Source organism: Hypanus sabinus, chromosome 1 (genome assembly GCF_030144855.1).
Source record: "Hypanus sabinus isolate sHypSab1 chromosome 1, sHypSab1.hap1, whole genome shotgun sequence".
Classification (NCBI taxonomy): Eukaryota; Metazoa; Chordata; class Chondrichthyes; order Myliobatiformes; family Dasyatidae; genus Hypanus; species Hypanus sabinus.
The window spans coordinates 69,669,573-69,692,236 of NC_082706.1; positions in this window are offsets into that span (position 1 = coordinate 69,669,573).

The following is a 22,664-nucleotide window of genomic DNA, read 5'->3' on the forward strand; positions in this document are numbered from 1 at the left end:
TTTACACCAAGCCAGGTAGATCCTCTTCGAATATTTTCAACATTGATAAACCCATCTCAGTGCTCAAGACTGAAGCCCTTACAACTAACAACGACCCTAGCAAGTATTGTCCATTGCATAACAAACCTCACCCCCTCAAAGGATGCAGAATGTTTAGGGAAAAACCCCTTGAAGAGAGGACGGCCCTTCTCAAGGAGAAAAGAATATGTTTTAGATGCTGTTCCTCAACCTCTCACCTCGCCAGAGAGTGTACGATCGCCGTGAAGTGTCCGGAATGTGATAGCACGGATCACGTTGGGGCCATGCATCCCGGCCTGTCACTGCAAACCGACAGCGTTCCTTCTCCCCCACAACAGGACGGCGGGGAGGGAGAGGCTCACTCCAGGACAACAGTTGTCAGCACGAACTGTACAGAAGTTTGCGGTCAAGCTCAGTCAAGCCGTTCCTGTTCCAAGATCTGCCTCACTAAGGTGTACCCTAAAGGAGCCAAAGACAAGGCCATCAAAGCCTATGTGATTCTGGATGATCAGAGCAATCGCTCACTAGTCAGTCCAGAGTTCTTTAAATTCTTCAACATTGAGAGTGAGCAGTTCCCATACTACCTTAGAACTTGCTCAGGCAACATGGAAACCCAAGGAAGGAAGGCAGAAGGCATCCAGATCGAGTCCCTGGATGATAAAGTCGTCATCTGTCTCCCTCCGCTCTTAGAGTGCAATGAAATCATGAATAACCGCACTGAGATCCCGACACCAAGTGCGGTACTACACCAGCCACATCTCCACCACATCGCCAAACACATCCCAGAACTGGATCCAAAAGCAGAAATACTCCTGCTATTAGGAAGAGATGTTATCCGGGTACACAAGGTTAGGCAGCAGGTCAATGGACCACTCGACGCCCCCTTTGCGCAACGTCTGGATCTGGGCTGGGTGGTGATAGGAGAGGTGTGTCTCGGTGACGTACACAAACGACGGTTAACACACTCAAGACCAATGTGCTAGAGAGTGGCCGCCATTCAATTTTTCAACCCTGCACAAGTTCCATGTGTATCAAGGAAGCACAACAAGGCGTTAACAAGCGCGAGGTAACCGACAAGTCGCTGGGCCAGTCAGTCATCGCTCAAACGGAGCATGATAATAAACTTGCTCCATCAGCTCAAGATGTCTTCTTCTTAAAAATGATGGACACCAAAGTCTTCAGGGATGAAGCAAATAATTGGGTCGCCCCACTACCCTTCAGAGAACCACGCCAGCGCTTGCCAAATAACAAAGAGCAAGCGGTCAAGCGGTTCACGTCCTTACAAAAAACCCAGAAAAGGAAACCTGAGATGCAGCAACGCACCCAATTGACCCACGAGGTACTGTGCACAGCCATTATAAATGCACGACCACTCCTACCTGTGTCTTCTGACCCAGAAAACCCCTTCATACTCTCGCCATCAATGCTCCTTACGCAGAAGGCAGGAGCCCCCCCTCCACCAGGAGACTTCTCAGACAAGGATTTGTACACAAAGCAATGGAGACAAGTCCAAGCTCTGGCAAATCAATTCTGGTCTCGCTGGAGACTGCTCAGGGACAAGCAAATCGCCTGCAACAGCTGGCCAATGGCCAGAATCACTGCTACATACCCTAGTGGGGATGGACATGTCAGGAAGTTCGAGTTGAAGACTACCGACCAAGGCGATGTGAAAATTTACCAAAGGCCAGTTACAGAAGTAATTCTACTTCTACCTAATGACTGATTAAGAGACTAAGTTTTGCACTCTGTTCATTGTGACCTTACGAAGGTCAGGCGGGGAGTGTGTTGTCTTTATTACAGTTATTTAGTTTATAATATTTTTGCTTAGTAATTCATTTGTTAGTATTTTCTAGTTAGAATTAGAAGTGTTTAAAGTATATTCATTGCCTGTAAAATATATCGGCACGCGATGACGTCACATCCGGTTTTGCCGCGTCTTGTGGGAAAATACCGGTTTGAGATTAACACGAGGGTGGGGGCTCACCACGAGGCAGACCTGAGCAGAAGTTGTTTTGCAAGCATTAGAAATCACAGTGAGAGCAACGCTGTAAGTTAATAGATAATCGATATATTGAACTAAGATGTTAACGCCGATCCTGTTAAAAGTAACGACGGTCGATAATGTTTATGTTTTCGTTAGTTAAAGAGTTGCGGATATTTAAAGTAATCAATGGCGTAGGTAAACTCTGCCTGTATACTGCACCTTAATGTAATGTAGTTATAGTCACTTTTACAAGTATTTACAATGGAAATGTGATATTAAGAAAGGAACAAATACTGTATCAATCTTGTACTGTTTTATCAACAGTTTTCACCATATGTTAATGTGAAGAGTGAACAGTAAATGGTTAATCTTACTGCGACCTGGTTTTCATTGACTGTGGTTTATCTCGGCGTTTAATTTGGCATTATCGGTTACACCCGAACGAGAACGTTACACTAACATTGCTGCCTGTGCCTTTAAAAGAAAAATTTGTATGGGTGGAGTAGAACGCAGAGTTACCATGTTTCAGAAAGGATGACATACAAATGCTTTTCCCAGGTTTGGTGAGGAAAGATTTTCATGGGTAAAATTGATCAACGTGGAATAGTGTGATTGCTAAGTTCCTTTATCGGCCTCCTGGTGTGAGCAAGGAGAACTCAATTCAAGGCCTAGCCGATACATGTTTGTAAGTTAAGCATGTGTGTGCCAAATAATTGCCACTACCATATTGGCTTGGTATGGTTCGTTTTAGTTATTTTCATTCTGCAAACATAACAAAGGTGTGGTCCAAAGTTAAGCTAAAATTTTGATAGTGGGCACTGTTTTTCTAAAACTTATTTTACTGTTTATATTTTGATACCCTCTTTATGCAATAAAACATCTAAAACAAATAAAGGAATTTAAGACCCAAAAAAGTATTTGTTGTCCTATGTGTGTGTATTTCCCCAGGCTACACTTGTCTAGGGTGTATGGGGTGTCTAGGAAGGGATATCACCTCTGGTGGGGAGGCCTGCCGTGCCCTTTTCAGGGCAGTTGGTCCACCTATGGTCCCCACTTGCCACTCAGCTCTCACCTGTGGCTCCAAGTAGCTGTTACATGCACAGTGGCCACACCCCAGTAAACCATCTCGGCAGACGGGCCAAACCAGGTGAGGGTAGCCGACGGGTCCAACCCTCGGTGAGGTAGGGGATTTGCCTATCCCAGTGTGTGTGTAGTCTGGCCATGATGGATTGAGCGGAAGAGACAATTAATGGTCCAATGGTCAAATGGGCAGGCCAGCAGGCGTTTGTGGAGCGCTAAGAGCACGACAAGGCACTGAGATGTCCTGGTCACCCATTGCAAGAGGTGGTGATCTCTTTAAACTCACTCGGCAAAAGGCAAAGGCAAACCACTGCTGTAACCTGCCGATCCTAGTGATATATATGTACTTAGACAATAAATGATAAATTTATTTTGAACTTTGAGATTCAAATTGGAAGTTCTAATGCTAAATCAGCTTTCACACTGCCTTGTACATTTCTGATTCGGGTACTTTTGCCAAGGGCACAACATGGTAGAGTTTATGTCAGAATTGTACATTACAGAAAACATCTCGAGACATTGAGGAGAGGCAGAGGGGCAGTGGAATAAACCCTTATGCTGCTGAGCCTAGCTTTAATAGTAGGTTTCATGGGAAAGCATTTTAATATTTAAATATTAGATATTACACACACATATTTGTACATGGTGACATATACACACTTTGATAATAAATTTACTTCAACATTAAATATCTCTATTAACACTTCTACTTAATGTTATGCTTTTAATGCTTTATCATTCTGTCCTAGAGCCTTCCACCAACAGAAAATGTTTCCCTTTATCTCATGGCTTTAAAATCCTAACATTCTCAGTCATATCATCTCCTGGCATTTGCTTTCTGGTGAATGAATATTTACTTTAGCTTCATCTCATCATAATCTTACTTATGGAGCCTTAATGAATATATGCTGCACTCCCAACAATGCATCCTTTCCAGGTGAGGTGACCAGAAGTACTACCTGTACAATACATAGTTGCAATCTGTCCAGGAACTTTTATAGTTGTAGCAAAAGTTTTCTTTCTTGATTGCCTGCTCCTCTGAAGGCATTGCATTCCATCAATGCCTCACGTGTTTTTTTTTGGATCACTACTTTTAGTAATCTTTCTGCATACTTGGTCTTTCCTTGAATCCTTGAACTTTCACCAACTCTGAGTGTTGCACCATGTGATAGATGCACTGGTTTTCCACTTGTTAATCCAAAGCAGATGAATTCACACTTTCTTGTGCTGAAATCTGCCTTCCACAGTGTCAGTCACTCACTTAATCTATCTTTAAGTTTATGGCCTCGGTGAGACTGTTTTCTGTGCAACTTATCTTCATGTCATCGGTGAACTTGGATATATGCCACTTTATTGCTTTGCTTAAGCAATTTGTAATATAATTAATAACTGAAGCCCAAGCACATATCCTTGGGGAACACTACTCATTATAGAGCAGAGAACAGTACAGTACAGCACAGGACAGACCCTTTGGCCCACAATGTTGTATCAATCTAATTAAATTAGCAATCAAATAGCCAAATAAATTAATCTCTTCTGACCACACAATGTCTATATCCTTCCATTTTCTTCACATCATGTGCCCATCCAAATCTCTTAATATTCCATAAGGTTTCTGCCTCTACCACCACTCCAGGCACCCGCCACTCTCTTGTAAAAATCTTGCTCTCATGTGTCCTTTGAAATAGTCCCCTCATGCCTTAATGCCCTCTGGTTTTAGACATTTCAACCCAAGGAAAAGGATACTCCCTGCTTACCCCTTGTAGGCACATGTTTTCTAATCCAGGCAGCATCTGCTGCACCCTATCCAACATCCTTGCTACAATGGGACAACCAGAACTGTATGCAATTCTCCAGATGCAGCCTAACTAGAGTTTTATAAAGCTGCAGTATAACTTCCTGACTTCTGAACTCAATGGCTCAACTAAAAAAGGCAAACATCCCATATGCATTCTTAAGCACCCAAGTAATTTCTTTCCTTTGTATTAGCCCTGTCCTCTGTCCAGCTAATCTCCTCCAATTTGGTAACTAATTAGGTTTCATTACCATGAAATATAATTTTAAAAATATCTCTTATGAGTAATTTTATGAAATACTTACTGGGGATTCATATAAAGTATATCCTGCAGACATGTCCCAGTACATTACTTCCAGTATAATCTCAAAAATGTAATTAAGCTCATAGGATGTGACCTACGTTTTATAAATCCATGTCATGTCTCTGAAATCATCTTCAACTAGTTCAACATCTCTATCCTTAATTAGAGATTCCAATAATTTCCCATGACAGATATTAGACCAACAGAATTCCTTTGTTTCACCGCCTCTCCTTGAATGGCAAGATCACGCAGCCTTCAACACTGAAAATATTCTTTTCCAAACCTTATTTGATTCAATCCCTTGATCCAAAGCCAACCTGGAAAATCTTAATTTCCTGAACATCTGTCCATCCATGATATAATGTCTTTTCTATCATGATATTTTTCTTATGATGTGTTCTGGTTCTTGATTCATTATCGCTTTTCCTGGAACGTTAGTAATAAGCTGGCTAATATGAGGGGGCATAATTTTAAAGTGGTTAGAGGAATGTATCAGGGGTTTTTTTTTACACAGATAGTAGTGGATGTGGGGAATACACTGTCAGTGTAGTTGTAGAGGTAAATACATTAAGGGCATTTAAGAAACAGTTAGATTAGGCACATGAATGTTAGAAAAATGGATGGCTATATCAAAGGGAAGGGTAACTGACTTTGAGTCAGTTAAAAGTAGATAGATAGATAGATAGATAAATAGGTAGATAGGTAGGTAGGTAAGGGATGTGGTAAGAAGGGGAGGAGGTTTTCTGCCTGCTCTAGGTCTCTTTATTGCTAACTGCCAACGGGACATGAACCGTCTCGACTTCACCACATCTTGTTTCAATTCCAACCTCACTCCTTCTGAACGCTCTGCTCTCCAATCCCTCCGCACCAATCCCAACCTTACTATAAAACCCACTAAAAACACTCACTATAAAACTCTAGTTAGGCTGCATCTGGGACTCTATTGTAGTCTGGCGTACTGACCTCTACCTGGCCGAGGCACAGCGACAACTCGCTGATACTTCCTCCTCTTTACCCCTCGATCATGAACGCACTAAGGAGCACCAGGCCATTGTCTCCCACACAATCACCAACCTTATCAGCTCCGGGGATCTCCCATCCACTGCCACCAACCTCAGAGTTCCCACACCCCGCACTTCCCATTTCTACCTCCTACCCAAGATCCACAAACCAGCCTGTCCAGGTAGACCCATTGTCTCAGCTTGCTCCTGCCCCACTGAACTCATTTCTGCATACTCCAACGACTGCATTGCCGCTGCCTCCTGCACGCATGATGAACTCGTTGACTTCATTAACATTGCCTCCAACTTTCACCCTGCCCTCAAATTTACCTGGTCCATTTCTGACACCTCCCTCCTTTTTCTTGATCTTTCTGTCTCTATCTCTGGAGACAGCTTATCTACTGATGTCTCCTATAAGCCTATGGACTCTCACAGCTACCTGGACTATTCCTCTTCCCACCCTGTCTCTTGTAAAATGCCATCCCCTTCTAACAAATTCCACCATCTACGTTGCATCTCCTCTCAGGATATCCACCATTCTGAGTGTTCCACCACCTCCAACGGGATCCACTTTCTGCTTTCTGCAGGGATTGTTCCCTTCGTGACTCCCTTGTCCATTCATCCCCCCCCCCCGTCCTTTCCCACCAATCTCCCTCCCAGCACTTATTCTTGTAAATGGAATAAGTGCTACACCTACCCCTACACCTCCTTCCTCACCAACATTCAGGGCCCCAGACAGTCCTTCCAGGTGAGACAACACTTCACCTGTGAGTCAGCTGGTGTGTTATACAGCGTTCGGTGCTCCTGGTGTAGCCTTCTATATATTGGTGAGACCCGACGCAGACTGGGAGACCATGTCCCATTCCCATTCTGATATGTCTACCCATGGCCTCCTCAACTGTCAAGATGAAGCCACACTCAGGTTAGAGGAGCAACACCTTATATTCCGGCTGGGTCGCCTCTAACCTGATGGCATGAACATTGATTTCTCTAACTTCCGTTAATGCCCCTCCACCCCTTCTTACCCCATCCCTTATCTGTCTGTGTCTGTTTCTGTTTCTCTCTCTCTCTCTCTCTCTCTCTCTCTCTCTCTCTCTCTCTCTCTCTCTCTCTCTCTCTCTCTCTCTCACTCCTCCCCCCCACCCCCCTCTCACAATCACTCCTTGCCTGCTCTCCATCTTCCTCTGGTTCTCCCCTCCCCCTTTCTTTCTCCCTCGGCCTCCCGTCCCATGATCCTCCCCCTTCTCCAGCTGTGTAATTCTTTTGCCAATCAACTTTCCAGCTCTTAGCTTCATCTCTCCCCCTCCTATCTCCTCCTATCATTTCGGATCTCCCCCTCCCCCTCTTACTTTCAAATCTCTTACCATCTCTTCTTTCAGTTAGTCCTGACAAAGAGTCTTGGCCTGAAACGTCAACTGTACTTCTCCCTATAGATGCAGCCTGGCCTGCTGCATTCCACCAGCATTTTGTGTGTGTTGCTTACACCCTGAAATGCTTTTTCTTTGCACATAAACCAGTAATTGAATCCAGAAGTGCAAGCATGTCACAAAGACGTAGGAATTGAAGGTAATTTAATCTAATTAGTGGGGATAGATTGAGATAGATTGAAGGGGAGGGCTGATTTTCAAATAACCATTTTTCCCCTTCTGAACTTGACCAAGGGTGAATTAAGAACTTATAGGTGTGCATAACTTTTGGTATTGTGCAATTTCTATGGTCTATCCAAAGAAGTTCTTCAGGCTGATTTTGGGAATGAAAGGGCTATGACACGAGGAAAGTTTGAAAACTCTGTGTCTGTGCTCGCTGGAATATAGATGGATAAGGTGGGATCTCATTGAAACCTGTTGAATGGTGAAAGGCCTAGACAGAGCAGATGTGGAAAGGATGTTTCCCATGGTGGGAGAGTCTAGGTCAAGAGGACGCAGCCTCAGGATAAAGCAGCATCCATTTAAAACATAAATGCAGAGTAATTTCTTTAACCAGAGGTTGATACATTTTTGGAATTATTCCCACAGGCAGCTACGGAGCCCAGGTCATTGGATGTATTTAAGGCAGAGATTGATAGGTTCTTTATTAGACACGGCATCAAAAGTTATGTGGAAAAGACCAGGGAGTTGGGCTGAGGATGGAAGAAAAGGATCAGCCATAATTGAATAGTGGAGCACACTCAATGGGCCAGATAGCCTAATTCTGCTCCTATGTCTTTTTTTAAATATATTTTTTATTAAATTTTTAAGAGAATTACATACAATGAATAGAATAATAGAGTAATGAAAATTAATATTAGCCCCCCCGCCCCTTAATCCTTCCCCCTTAACATTCCTGTCTAAAAAAAAGAAAGAAAGAAAGAAAGAAAGAAAGAAAGAAAGAAAGAAAGAAAGAAAGAAAGAAAGAAAGAAAGAAAGAAAGAAAGAAGGAAAGAAGGAAGAATTGCCTGGATATTGGAGGATCCCCACATGCACCATGGAGTTCAAAATAACTTTAATATATATCTTTATTTTTTCCCCAAATAACTAATAATTTTATCTTCAAAGGACCTACCTATTTAATCCTATCTTTTGTAGATAGGGGTGCCAAATTGTCAAAAATATATCATATTCATTTCTTCAATTATAAGTAATTTTTTCAAGTGGAATGCAGCTACATATTTCATTATTCCAACGGTCCATAGACAATAGACAATAGGTGCAGAAGTAGACCATTCGGCCCCTCGAGTCTGCATCGCCATTCTGAGATCAAGGCTGATCATTCACTATCAATACCCTGTCCCTGCCTTGTCCCCATATCCCTTGATTCCCCTATCCATCAGATATCTATCTAGCTCCTTCTTGAAAGCATCCAGAGAATTGGCCTCCACCGTCTTCCGAGGCAGTGCATTCCACACCTCCACAACTCTCTGGGAGAAGAAGCTCTTCCTCAACTCTGTTTTAAATAACTGACCTCTTATTCTCAATCCATGCCCTCCGGTACTGGACTCTCCCAACATCTGGAACATATTTCCTGCCTCAATCCTATCAAATCCTTTAATTATCTTAAACGTTTCAATCAGATCCCCTCTCAATCTCCTCAATTCCAGTGTGTACAAGCCCAATCTCTCCAATCTCTCTGCGTAAGACAGCCCTGCCATCCCAGGAATCAACCTAGTGAATCTACGCTGCACTTCCTCAATTGCCAGAATGTCCTTCCTTAAACCTGGAGACCAAAACTGTACACAATATTCCAGGTGTGGTCTCACCAGGGCCCTGTACAAATGCAAAAGGACATCCTTGCTCTTGTACTCAATTCCCCTTGTAATAAAGGCCAACATTCCATTTGCCCTCTTCACTGCCTGTTGCACTTGCTCATTCACCTTCATTGACTGATGAACTAGGACTCCTAGGTCTCTTTGCATTTCTCCCTTACCTAACTCTACACCGTTCAGACAATACTCTGCCCTCTTGTTCCTGCTTCCAAAGTGGATAACTTCACATTTATTCACATTGAATGACATCTGCCAAGTATCTGCCCACTCACCCGGCCTATCCAAGTCTCCCTGTATTCTCCTAATGTCCTCTTCGCATGTCACACTGCCACCCAGTTTAGTATCGTCAGCAAACTTGCTGATATAGTTTTCAATGCCCTCATCTAAATTGTTGACATAAATCGTAAAGAGCTGTGGTCCCAATACAGAGCCCTATGGTATCCCACTAGTCACCTCCAGCCAGTCCGAGAAACACCCATTCACTGCTACCGTTTGCTTTCTATCTGCCAACCAGTTTTCTATCCATGTTGAAACCCTGCCCCCAATGCCATGAGCTCTGATTTTACTCACCAATCTCCTATGTGGCACCTCATCGAATGCCTTCTGAAAATCTAGGTACACTACATCCACTGGCTTACCCTCATCTAACATCCTTGTTACACCCTCAAAAAACTCCAACAGATTAGTCAAGCATGATTTGCCCTTGGTAGATCCATGCTGGCTCGGCCTAATCCTATTACTGCCTTCAAGATATGCCACTATTTCATCCTTAATAATGGACTCAAGCATCTTCCCCTCGACTGACGTTAGGCTAACAGGGCAATAGTTCTCCGTTTTCTCCTTCCCTCCCTTCTTGAAAAGTGGGATAACATTAGCCACTCTCCAATCTTCAGGAACTGATCCTGAATGTAAGGAACATTGGAAAATGATTACCAATGCATCCGCAATTTCCTGAGCCACCTCTTTTAGAACCCTCGGATGCAGACCATCTGGACCCGGGGATTTATTAGCCTTCAGTCCTATCAGTCTACTCATCACAGTTTCTTTCCTAATGTCAATCTGTTTCAATTCCTCTGATATCTTATGACCCTGGCCCATCCATACATCTGGGAGATTGCTTGTGTCCTCCCTGGTGAAGACAGATCTAAAGTACGCATTAAATTCTGTTGCCATTTCCCTGTTTCCCATAACAATTTCTCCCAATTCATTCTTCAAGGGGCCAACATTGTTCTTAACTATCTTCTTTCTCTTCACATAGCTAAAAAAGCTTTTGCTATCCCCTTTTATATTCCTGGCTAGACTGAGCTCATACCTGATTTTTTCTCTCTGTATTGCTTTTTTAGTTAAGATCTGCTGTTCCTTAAAACTTTCCCAATCATCTGTATTCCCACTCATCTTAGCCCTGTCATACTTCTTTTTCTTTAATGCTATACAATCTCTGACTTCCTTTGTCAACCAAGTGGCCCCTTCCCCCTCTTTGAATCCTTCCTTCTCATTGAAATGAACTGCTTTTGGATCTTTTGTATTATCCCCAAGAATATCTGCCACTGCTGATCCACTGTCTTTCCTGCCAGGGCATCCGCCTATTTAACTTTGGCCAGTTCTTCCCTCATGGCTCCGTAGTCTCCTTTATTTAATTGCAACACTGATCTGCCCTTATCCCTCTCAAATCTGATTTCCAAGTAACTGCAATAGCTTTTTTGGCTACTGCCAATGTAATTTTTATAATTTTTTTCTGATATTTGTTCAATTTAGGTTTCGGTATTATCCCTTCAATATCGCCTAATAAAAATAATGTTGGGCTATGTGGAAACTGTATTCCAATAATTTGTTCCAGTCAAAGTCTTAGATTTATCCAAAAAGGTTGAATTTTAATCAAGACCAAGTAGAGTGTAAAAAAGAACCGATTTCTTGATTACACTGGAAACATTGGTCAGATAAATTTGGGTTTAATCTATTTATTTTTTGCGGTGTAATATATAATTGATGTAAAAAATTGTACAGTACTAATCTAAGTCGGACATTTATTATACTAGTTTGTCATACTATCAAGACATAGTCTTGACCATTTTTTTTCACCAATTTTAATGTTCAAATCAGTTTCCCATTTTTGTCTTGACTTATGAGTTCCTGGTTTAATTGTCTGTTTTTGAATCAAATTATACATACAAGATATAATTTTTTTAATTTTTCCTTTTTGAATTAAAGTTTCTATTTCATTAGGTTTTGGCATTAACGTTGTTTGATCCAGTTTATCTCTTAAATAGGCCTTTAATTGAAAATAACAAAAAAGAGTGTTATTTGATATTTTATATTTATTCTTTAATTGATCAAACGCCATCAATATACCTCCTTCAAAACATTGACCTATATATCTTATCCCTTTTTGAAACCAGTTATATAAAAGTTGATTATCCATTGTAAAATGAATAAGTCTATTTCGAATTAGGGTTCTCTTTGCTAATAAAGATTTCTTTATCTCATCATCAACATTTACCTTATTCCATAAATCGATCAAATGTTCTAATATTAGAGATTCTTTCTTTTCCCGCATCCATTTGGATTCCCATTTATATATAAAATCTTCTGGTATGTTTTCTCCTATCTCATCTAACTCTATTCTATTCCATGCTGGGTTTTCTTCTTTAAAAAAAGATGCAATAAATCTAAGTTGATTTGCTTTATAATAATTCTTAAAATTTGGGAGTTGTAACCCTCCTAGGTCAAATTTACATGTCAATTTTTCCAACGATATTCTTGACATCTTACCTTTCCAAAGAAACTTCCTCACACATTTATTCAACTCTTGAAAAAACTTCTGGGGCAGTTATATTGGTAATGTTTGGAATAAATATTGTAATCTGGGAAATATATTCATTTTTACAGCATTAACTCTACCTGCTAATGTTATTGGTAACATCATCCATTTATCAAGATCTTCTTGTATTTTTTTCAATAATGGCAAATAATTTATATAAATTCTTTATATCATTATCGACTCTTATACCTAAATATTTTATACCATTTGATGGCCATCTAAATTGAGTTACTAATCAACTTTACTAATCTCCTTTAGTAAGGGCTAAAATTTCACTTTTATCCCAGTTTACTTTATACCCTGATATTTTCCCATATTCTTCCAATCTGAAAGATAATTTATGCAACGAATGCAATGGATTTGTTAAATAAATCAGAACATCATCAGCAAATAAATTGATCTTATATTCCTCCTGGTTAACTCTGAAGCCCACAATATCGGGATCCGTTCTAATTTATTCAGCTAATGGTTCTATTGTAGTGGTGTGCTACATGCAGCACTGAAATAACGACACGGAGTCGGTAAACTGCAATTAAAAAAAGATTTTATTCGAACTTCGCGGCCTCGCTTTAAAGCCTCCCTGATCCTGCCCTCCCCGGGTGCGGATGCTGTAGGGGGCACGTATTCACAGTCCTGTCCCGCGCGCGGATGCTGTAGAGGGCACGTATTCACGGTCCCACGCGGGCTTTTCCCTTTGTTGGTGAAGCAGACCTGGCCTTTATGTTGGCGCGCTGGCTATTTGTGAGCTGGTTCAGGTGCACTAGGAAGTGGGTCACCACATAACCCCCCCCCCCAGAATCGGCGATACACCCCCCAATGTCCACAGTCTGGGCCGGACCCTGTTTGGGAGGTCGGCCTCTGCACCGCGGTGCCGGAAACTCGACTGGTTCCGCCTGGTCCACATGGGCTGGTTTGAGTCGGTCCACTGTGAAAACCTCCTCTCTCCCCGCAATGTCCAGCACGAACGTGAACCCATTGTTCCTGATCACTGTAAACGCCCCTCGTAGGGCCATTGCAGCGGTGGCCGATGCCCACCCCTTCATACAAACATAAACTTACAGTTCTGCAGGTCTTTGGGTACGCAGGTCGGGTTCTGCCCATGCTGCGAAGTGGGTATGGGGGCCAGGTTGCCGAGCCTCTCGCGTCGTCTGCCCAGGACTGCTGCGGGTTCTTCCTCTCGCCCCCTTGGGGCTGGTATGAGCTCCCCGGGGATGACCAGGGATGTGCCGTACACCAACTCGGCCGACGAGGCGTGCAGATCGTCTTTGGGCACCGTGCGGATGCTGAGTAGGACCCAGGGAAGCTCGTCCACCCAGTTAGCTCCTCTCAGGCGGGCCATGAGAGCGGACTTTAAGTGACAGTGGAAACACTCCACCAGGCCGTTTGACTGTGGGTGGTAGACAGTTGTGTGGTGCAGCTGTGTCCCCAAAAGGCTGGCCATAGCTGACCACAGGCTGGAGGTGAACTGGGCGCCTCTGTCGGAGGTAATGTGGGCTGGTACACCAAAGCGGGACACCCAGGTGGTGATCAGTGCCCGGGCACAAGATTCGGAGGTGGTGTCGGCGAGCGGGATCGCCTCTGGCCATCTGGTGAACCGGTCCACGATAGTCAGGAGGTGCCGCGCTCCGTGCAACACAAGCAGGGGGCCCACGATATCCACATGAATGTGGTTGAAACGCCGGTGGATGGGGTGGAACTACAGCAGCAGAGCTTTGGTGTGTCGCTGCACCTTGGCCGTCTGGCAGTGCATGCATGTTTTGGCCCATTCACTGACTTGCTTGCGGAGTCCATGCCAAACAAACCTGCTGGAGACCATCCAGACGGTTGTCCGGATGGAGGGATGCGCCAAGTTATGAGTGGAGTCGAAAACATGATGCCGCCAGTTTGCCGGGACAATGGGACGGGGTTGGCCGGTGGTGACGTCACAGTGTAGGGTCCTCTCACCTGGGCCTACGGGGAGGTCCTGGAGCTGCAAACCGGAGACTGCGGTTCTGTAACTAGGGATCTCCTTGTCTGCCTTCTGCGCCTCTGCCAGCGCCTCAAAGTCTACCCCCAGGACAGGACATGAATGTTAGGGCGAGAGAGCGCGTCTGCCATGACATTGTCCTTACCCGAGATGTGCCGGACATCCGACGTGTATTCAGAGATATAAGACAGATGGCGCTGCTGGCGGGACGACCAGGGATTGGACACCTTCGTGAACGTAAAGGTAAGTGGTTTGTGGTCCGTGAACGCGGTGAAGGGCCTACCTTCTAAGAAGTACCTGAAATGCCGGATTGCCAGGTATAGCGCCAACAGTTCCCGGTCGAAAGCACTGTATTTGAGCTCGGGTGGTCGCAGATGTTTGCTGAAAAATGCCAGGGGTTGCCAGCGACCCACGATGAGTTGCTCCAGCACCCCACTGACTGCCATGTTAGATGCGTCCACTGTGAGGGCAGTAGGAATGTCCATTCTGGGGTGCACCAGCATCGTGGCGTTTGCCAAGGCTTCTTTCGTTTTAATGAAAGTGGCGGCGGACTCCTCGTCCCAGGTGATGTCCTTGCCCTGACCCAACATCAGGGCGAACAGTGGACGCATGATTCGGGCAGCTGAAGGGAGAAAGTGGTGGTAGAAATTTTCCATACCCACGAATTCCTGAAGGCCTTTGATTGTGGTGGGTCGGGGAAAATGGCGGACCGCGTCTACCTTAGCACGCAGAGTGGTTGTCCCGTCTTTAGTAATCCTGTGGCCCAGGAAGTCGATGGAGTGAAGCCTGAACTGGCATTTGGCCAAGTTGATTGTTAGACCGTAATCACTCAGTTGGGCATAGAGTTGACGGAGGTGGGACAGATGCTCCTGACGACTGTTGCTGGCTATGAGGATGTCGTTCAAATAGATGAATGCAAAGTCCAGGTCGCGTCCCACCACATCCATTAACCACTGGAGTGTCTGTGCGGCATTCTTCAGGCTGAACGGCATGTGGAGGAACTCGAAAAGGCCGAACGGGGTGACGAATGCCGTTTTGGGGACATCGTCCGGATGCATCGGGATTTGATGGTATCCGTGGATGAGGTCTACCTTGGAGAAGATCCGTGCGCTGTGCAGGTTTGCTGCAAAGTCCTGAATGTGCGGCACAGGGTAGCGGTCCGGTGTGGTAGCCTCGTTCAGCCTGCGGTAGTTGCCGCATGGTCTCCAGTCCCCTGTTGCTTTGGGCACCACGTGCAGGGGGGAGGCCCATGGGCTGTCGGACCGCCGTATGTTCCCCAATTCCTCCATTCTCTTGAACTCCTCCTTCGCCAGTCGGAGCTTGTCCGGGGGAAGCCTTCGAGCATGGGTGTGGAGAGGTGGTCCCTTGTCGGGATGTGGTGCTGTATGCCGTGTCAGGGCATGGCTGCCATGAACTGCGGTGCCAGAACAGGTGGGAAATCCACCAGGACTCTGGTGAAGTCGTTGTCGGACAGCGTGATGGAGTCGAGGTGTGGGGCTGGCAACTGGGCTGCACCCAGGGAGAACATCTGAAAGGTCTCGGCGTGGACCAGTCTTTGCCTCGGCAGGTCGACCAGTAGGCTGTGAGACCGCAAAAAATCTGCACCCAGAAGCGGTTGGGCTACGGCGGCCAGTGTGAAGTCCCACGTGAACCGGCTGGAGCCAAACTGTAGCTGCACCGTACGGGTGCCGTAGGTCCTTACTGTGCTGCCATTCATGGCTCTCAGGGTGGGACCCGGTTCTCTGTTGCGGGTGTTGTAACTCGTCAGAGGTAAGACGCTGATCTCAGCACCGATGTCGACCAAAAAACGGCGTCCCGACCACTTGTCCTACACATAGAGGAGGCTATCCCGATGGCCAGCCGCCGTAGCCATCAGCGGCGGCTGGCCCTGGCGTTTCCCGGGAACTTGCAGGGCGGGCTACAGCGGCGGGCTTCTGCGCCCCACCACTGGTGGTAGAAGCACCATTGTTCGTTGGGCTCCTCACCCCTGCCTCTGGGGTTAGCGGGCTCTGAGGCCGGGCCTGGTCTGGTTTACTGCTGGGAGCGTGGCCTGGTGATCTGTGCGACGGACGCCCCACTCACCTACTTGGCATTCCACAGCAAGTCCGCCCTGGCTGCCACCTTCCGGGGGTCGCTGAAATCCGCGTCGGACAGCAGCAGGCGTATGTCCTCAGGCAGCTGCTCCAGGAATGCCTGCTCAAACATGAGGCAGGGCTTGTGTCCTCCGGCCCGAGACAAAATCTCATTCATTAAAGCCGATGGAGGTCTGTCTCCCAAACCATCCAGGTGCAGTAAGCGGGCAGCTCACTCGTGCTGTGAGAGTCCGAAAGTCCTTATGAGCAGGGCTTTGAATTCTGTGTATTTTACGTCATCCGGGGGTTGATTGTATGAACTCCTCAACCTGGGCCGCTGTGTCCTGGTCGAGGGAGCTCACCACGTAGTAGTAACGTGTGTCCTCCGAGGTTATCTGCCGAACGTGGAATTGGGCTTCTGCTTGCTGGAACCAGAGGTGAGATTGCAGCGTTCAGAAGCTTGGTAGTTTCAACAAGACTGCATGAACAGATGCGGCATCGGTCATCTTCGGCCCAAATATCACTTGGGCCGTCGGGGTCACCAATTGTAGCGGTGTGCTACACGCAGCACTGAAATAACGACATGGAGTCGGTAAACTGCAGTTAAAAAAAGATTTTATTCGAACTTCGCGGCCTCGCTTTAAAGCCTCCCTGATCCTGCCCTCCCCGGGCACGGATACTGTAGGGGGCATGTATTCACAGTCAAGCGGGCTTTTCCCTTTGTTGGTGAAGCAGACCTGGCACCCTTTTGGGACTGGCCTTTATGCCGGCGCGCTGGCTATTTGTGAGCCGGTTCGAGTGCGCTAGGAAGTGGGTCGCCACACTATCGCCAATATAAATAGGGCAGGTGATAATGGACAGCCTTGTCTAGTTGACCTTGTTAACTGGAATGATGTTGAAATTTGACCATTTGTCACTACTTTAGCTTTGGGACTAGTATATAAGGTTTTAATCCATTTTATAAAAGATTTTCCTAACCCATATTTTTCCAATACCTTAAATAAAAAGTAGCATTCCAATCTATCAAATGCTTTTCCTGCATCCAAAGCAACTGCCACATTCATTCCCTCCTTCTTTTGTGCCAGATGAATTATACTAAGTAATCGAGTTACATTATCCGCCGATTGTCTATTTTTGATCCATCCTGTTTGATCCATATCTATTAATTTTGGTAAATATTTAGATAATCTGTTAGATGAAATTTTTGCTATTATTTTATAATCCGTATAAAACAAAGAAATAGGCCTACATGATGTTGGTTTTAAAAGATCTCTATCTTTTTTTGGCAATACTATTAGGATCGCTGTTGAAAAAGATTGTGGAAGTTTATGTGTCTTTTCCGCTTGATATATTAACTCCATAAAGGGGGGGATTGATAAATCTTTAAATTTTTTATAAAATTCAGGTGAAAAACCATTTTCTCCTCGAGATTTATTATGCTGAAGTGATCCTAAAGCTTCTTCAAACTCATTTAATGTAAAGGGCATGTCTAATCCTTTCTGTTCTTCCGAATTCAATTCTTGAAGAGTTATTTGTGATAAAAAATTTTCTATCTCAGCAACCTCATTTTGTGATTCTGATTGATATAATTCGGAGTAAAATTTTTTTAAAGTTTCATTAATTTCTAAAGGTTTATGAGTAATTTTATTTGCACTTGTTCTAATTGCATTTATTGTTTTGGAAGCCTACTCTGTTTTCAACTGCCAAGCAAGAATCTTGTGTGATCTTTCACCTAATTCGTAATGTCTCTGTTTAGTTCTCATAATTACTTTTTCTGTTCAATATGTCTGGAGTGTATTATATTGTAGCTTCTTATTAACAAGTTGTCTTCGTTTTTCTTCTGTCATATATCTTTGGGATTCTTTTTCTAATTTTGTAATCTCTTTTTCTAATTGATCTATTTCTACCATATATTCCTTCTTAATCTTAGAAGTATAACTTATTATTTGACCCCTCAAATATGCTTTCATCACTTCCCATGATATAAATTTATCATCAACTGAATATGAGTTTGTATCCAAAAAAAATTGAATCTGTTTTTTCATAAAATCACAAAAATCTTGACGTTTTAATAAAATTGAATTAAATCTCCATCTATAAATCAATTCCTCCTTATCCATCATTATCATTGTCATTATCAAGGGAGAATGATCTGATAGTATTCTTGCTTTATATTCTACATGTTTCACTCTATACTGAATATTCATTGATAATAGGAAAAAATCAATCCTTGAATAAGTTTTATGTCTATTGAATAAGTTTTATTCATTTTGAATAAAATGAATAATCTCTTTCTCTTAGATTAATTCTTCTCCATATATCAATCAAATTTAAGTCTTTTATCAATGATAAAGTTAGCTTTATTACTTTTGATTTTGTAATAGCCTTAGTTGACCTATCCAGAACTGGGTCTAAACAAAAGTTAAAATCTTCACCTAAAATGATGCACCTATATCATGTGCATCGGCCGATTTAAAAAAAAACTTCTTGTATGAATTTTGCATAATTTTCATTTGGTGCATAAATGTTCATAAGAGTCCATAATTCCAAAAAGATTTGACAATGTATAATCACATATCTCCCCACCAAACCAATTAGTACGTTTTGTATTTTAATTGGTAAGGTTTTATTAACCAAAATTGCAACTCCCCTTGACTTTGAATTAAATGAAGCTGCAATAACACTTCCAACCCAATCTCTCTTTAATTTCTGATGTTCTGTCTCTGTTAAATGTGTTTCCTGCAAAAAAGCTATATCTCCTTTCATTTTCTTAATATATGTTAAAACTCTTTTTCTTTTCACAGGTCCGTTAAGCCCATTAACATTAAAACTTTAAAAATGGAGTAAATTAGTCATTCATAATACCTTGGGGAATCTCTTTAAAATTCTCTATGTTGCTATGTTCTCCCCCCCCCCAATCATCCAGGCAAAAAAAGAAAAATAGAAGAAAGATAGATAGTAAAGAAAAAATAACAAAATACCCCCCCCATTAAAGTTGTGAATGAATAGAAACACAACACTATCCCCCTCCGTTTTATGGGTCATGGCAATTGCCATGATTACACACATGAATCCCACAGCAATTGATCAGAAGCTCCTCCAGCTCCCCTGTAAAAATATATATATATAAATGAAGAAGAAAAAAAATTAATATCTCTACTCCCAATTAATATTCCTCAATTTTTTTATCTTGTTCCCCTTCTATCATATACTTAAAGTATATTTGTATATTCTTCTACTCATAAATGTCCTTCAAATCTGATCCCTATCTCAGTCTTCATCTTTAATCCATTTCATTTCCATAATTCTTTACCACATCTTGCGAATAAATCTGATCCCTAACTCAGTCTTCATCTTTAATCCATTTCATTTCCATAATTCTTTACCACATCTTGCGAATATTAGGAAGTTCTTGTACAAACTCATCCGCTTTCTGATGATCAGTAAAAGATCTTCTTTCTTTGTCATCCAAAAAAATTATCAGTGTTGCTGGGTAGCTCAATATAAATTTATAACTCTTTTCCTATAAAAAATTTTTCACTGAATTAAATTCCTTCTGCCTCTTCAAAAGGTCATAACTTATATCAGGATAAAAAATAACTCTTTTCCCTTCTATCATCAATGGCCCATTTCTCTTTCTGGCACCTTGAGCAGCTGTCTTCAAGATCTTTTCTTTATCTTGAGATCTTAAACATTTCTCTCCTATGCTCCTATGACTTATGATCTATCCAAAATCCAAGAATTTCTAATTAGAATGGATCTCTGAGTTTCTGATCTTTCAGCTCATATGCTCCATTCAGATGTTGAGGTCTTGAGTACCCTAACCAGAGGGTTGTGATTGCTCTTTGATATTATGGAAGCAAAAAATTCTGACAACTTTACAAACTTTCTCTGATAAACTCTAACATTTATGCTTTTCACAAGGTAAGATAACAATTGAAATATACCTTGAACAATTTCCAACTTTTTTGCTTGTAAAAATATTCATGGGAAATTAAAATTCTGTCCCCCTCAGAATCAATGAGCAACACCAACCATGTCAGTCAAAAATTATGAGGTAAATGTAAACAGGCTTTTTCCACTGAACTTGGGTGAGACTAGAACTAGAAGTCATGGGTTAAGGGTGGAAGATGAAATATTGAAGAGGAACCTGAGCAGATATGGTGGATGTGGGTTCAATTACAAAAAGAGAAATTTAGTACAAGGATGGGAAGGGTATGAATTTATATGGTCCAGGTACAGGTCGATGAGATTAGGTATTATAACAGTACAGCATGGACTAGATGGGATGAATGGCCTGTTTTTGTGCTGTAGTGTTATATGGCTCTAAAGGCTTTTATAAAGGTGAAAAAATAATTTCCAAAATTACAGTGGTTGGGAAAATCTCTCTTTGCTCAGAAACTATAATGGACTTCTTAGGAAATTGTTTAGTGGTACATGTCTTCAGCAATGTTGTGCTCCTGTAAGGCTCTTCAGTTAAGATCACATTGGCTTCTGAAGATTTATTCATCTCTGAGCCAATTATTTCCAAGGGAAAGAATTTCAAAATTAAAAAGTGAAAAGTATTCAGATTAAATGCAGTCCATAAAACAAATGCAAAGAGTAATGGAAATAATGTAGAAATTAAACAGCATGGTACAGATTCTAATTCACCTTTGAACGTGATGTTTCTGTGGAATGCAAACATAAACTTGCAGCTCATGTTATTAATGCACCCTTTGTTCATGTGAAATCACACATATCAGGTGCCTTCGTACAAGTCACATAGAACACCCATATGTGTTATCAACCCACATTGAATACTCATTAACCCACTTTTCCATGAGACTGAAAGACAGGAAAGCAATGTAAAGAGAAAGTATGAGAGTGGCACACTCAAAGTGCTGGAAGAAATCAGCAGGTGATGTGCACCTCTGCAGAGGAATGAATAATCAACGTTTCGAGTCAAGACAACAGACCTAACCAGTTCCCCTCCACCACCACCAGCTTCCTTCTGGTGGATGTAGTCTTCTATGTTTTAGTCTTGGCCCAAAACATCAACTCTTTATACCTCTCCATAGATGCTGCCTGACCTGCTGAGTTTCTTCAACATTTTGTGTTACACAGGACTTCCAGCATCTGCAGAACCTCTTGTGTTTATGAAATATGGTCAAGCAGATCTAAGCATTTTGTATGAGCCCCATACCTGAGCAATTTAATGAGATCAATGTATGCAAGATTTATTGCAGAAGGAGTTGAAAAAGTCACAGTCAAGAAGGCTGATTTTCAGATAAACATCTCAGAGCAAGTTTGGGAGAACATGCAGGTCCAGATCCTTGGGTTCATGGGAACCTGTTGACTTGTCCAAGGTTTTACACAGATAAAATAATTTTGTGTCCTCTATAGGAAGAACCATTACAAATCGCCAGTGCTTCAGTTCAAGTAAAACATTTTTAATTCTTTGTTAATGTCCCCCTTTCTGGTTCTTCCTCATCCATGTAAGGCAGCATCCAAAGCCACTGGAAATCCCCAGTCAATCCAGCAGCACTCTATTCCAGGCTTTAGATACAAAACATCGATGGTTGCTTTCTTCATAATGATCTTGCTTGATCCGCAGATTTAGAATACCATTCATAGGACCGAGAACATTACAGTACAGACCATGAGGTTAACCTGCTCTAAGATCAATCTAACCCATCTCTCCTACATAGCCCTCAATTTTTGTATCAACCATGTGCCTTTCCAAGAGTTTCTGAAATGCCCCTAATGTATTTGCCGTTACCACCAACACTGGCAGGGCATTCCATGTACTCAGTGTAAAAAAATTACCTATACTTTTAAGTTATTTCCAAGAGAGATTACTCACTGAACTCTGGCAGCACACAACATTTCTCAAATCTATCACTATTCTTTGCAATTGCTTACAATCAGCCAATAAGCATTTTTTAAATATGAGTATATTTTCAATTCTTTTTACTGTGTAATATGTGACAGGCCGATCCAGGAGAAGCATACCCCAATTATCTGCAGGGTACCAAGTGATAAACAAACATCAGACAAGGAGTGCAAACACTCAAAGAACAGGATTCGACCACTTCAAAAACATGAAGAGAAAACTGCTATAGCTTACAGTGATTTAAAATCAATAGATGGATTATATTTAACATCCATAATATAGAACATCAAAACCAGAATTTTAAAGCACAGCATAGAGCCTTCAAATTAAAATGCTTTGCAAACTTTTTAATCTACTCTAAGATTAATCAGACCATTTCTCCTACATAGCCCTTCCTTTTTTGCTCCATCCATGTGCTTACCTAAGTAAGAGTCTATTAAATGCCTCTAATGTATCTGCCCCTCTCATGATACCCACTATTCTCCATGTAAAAAAAACTTACCTCTGATA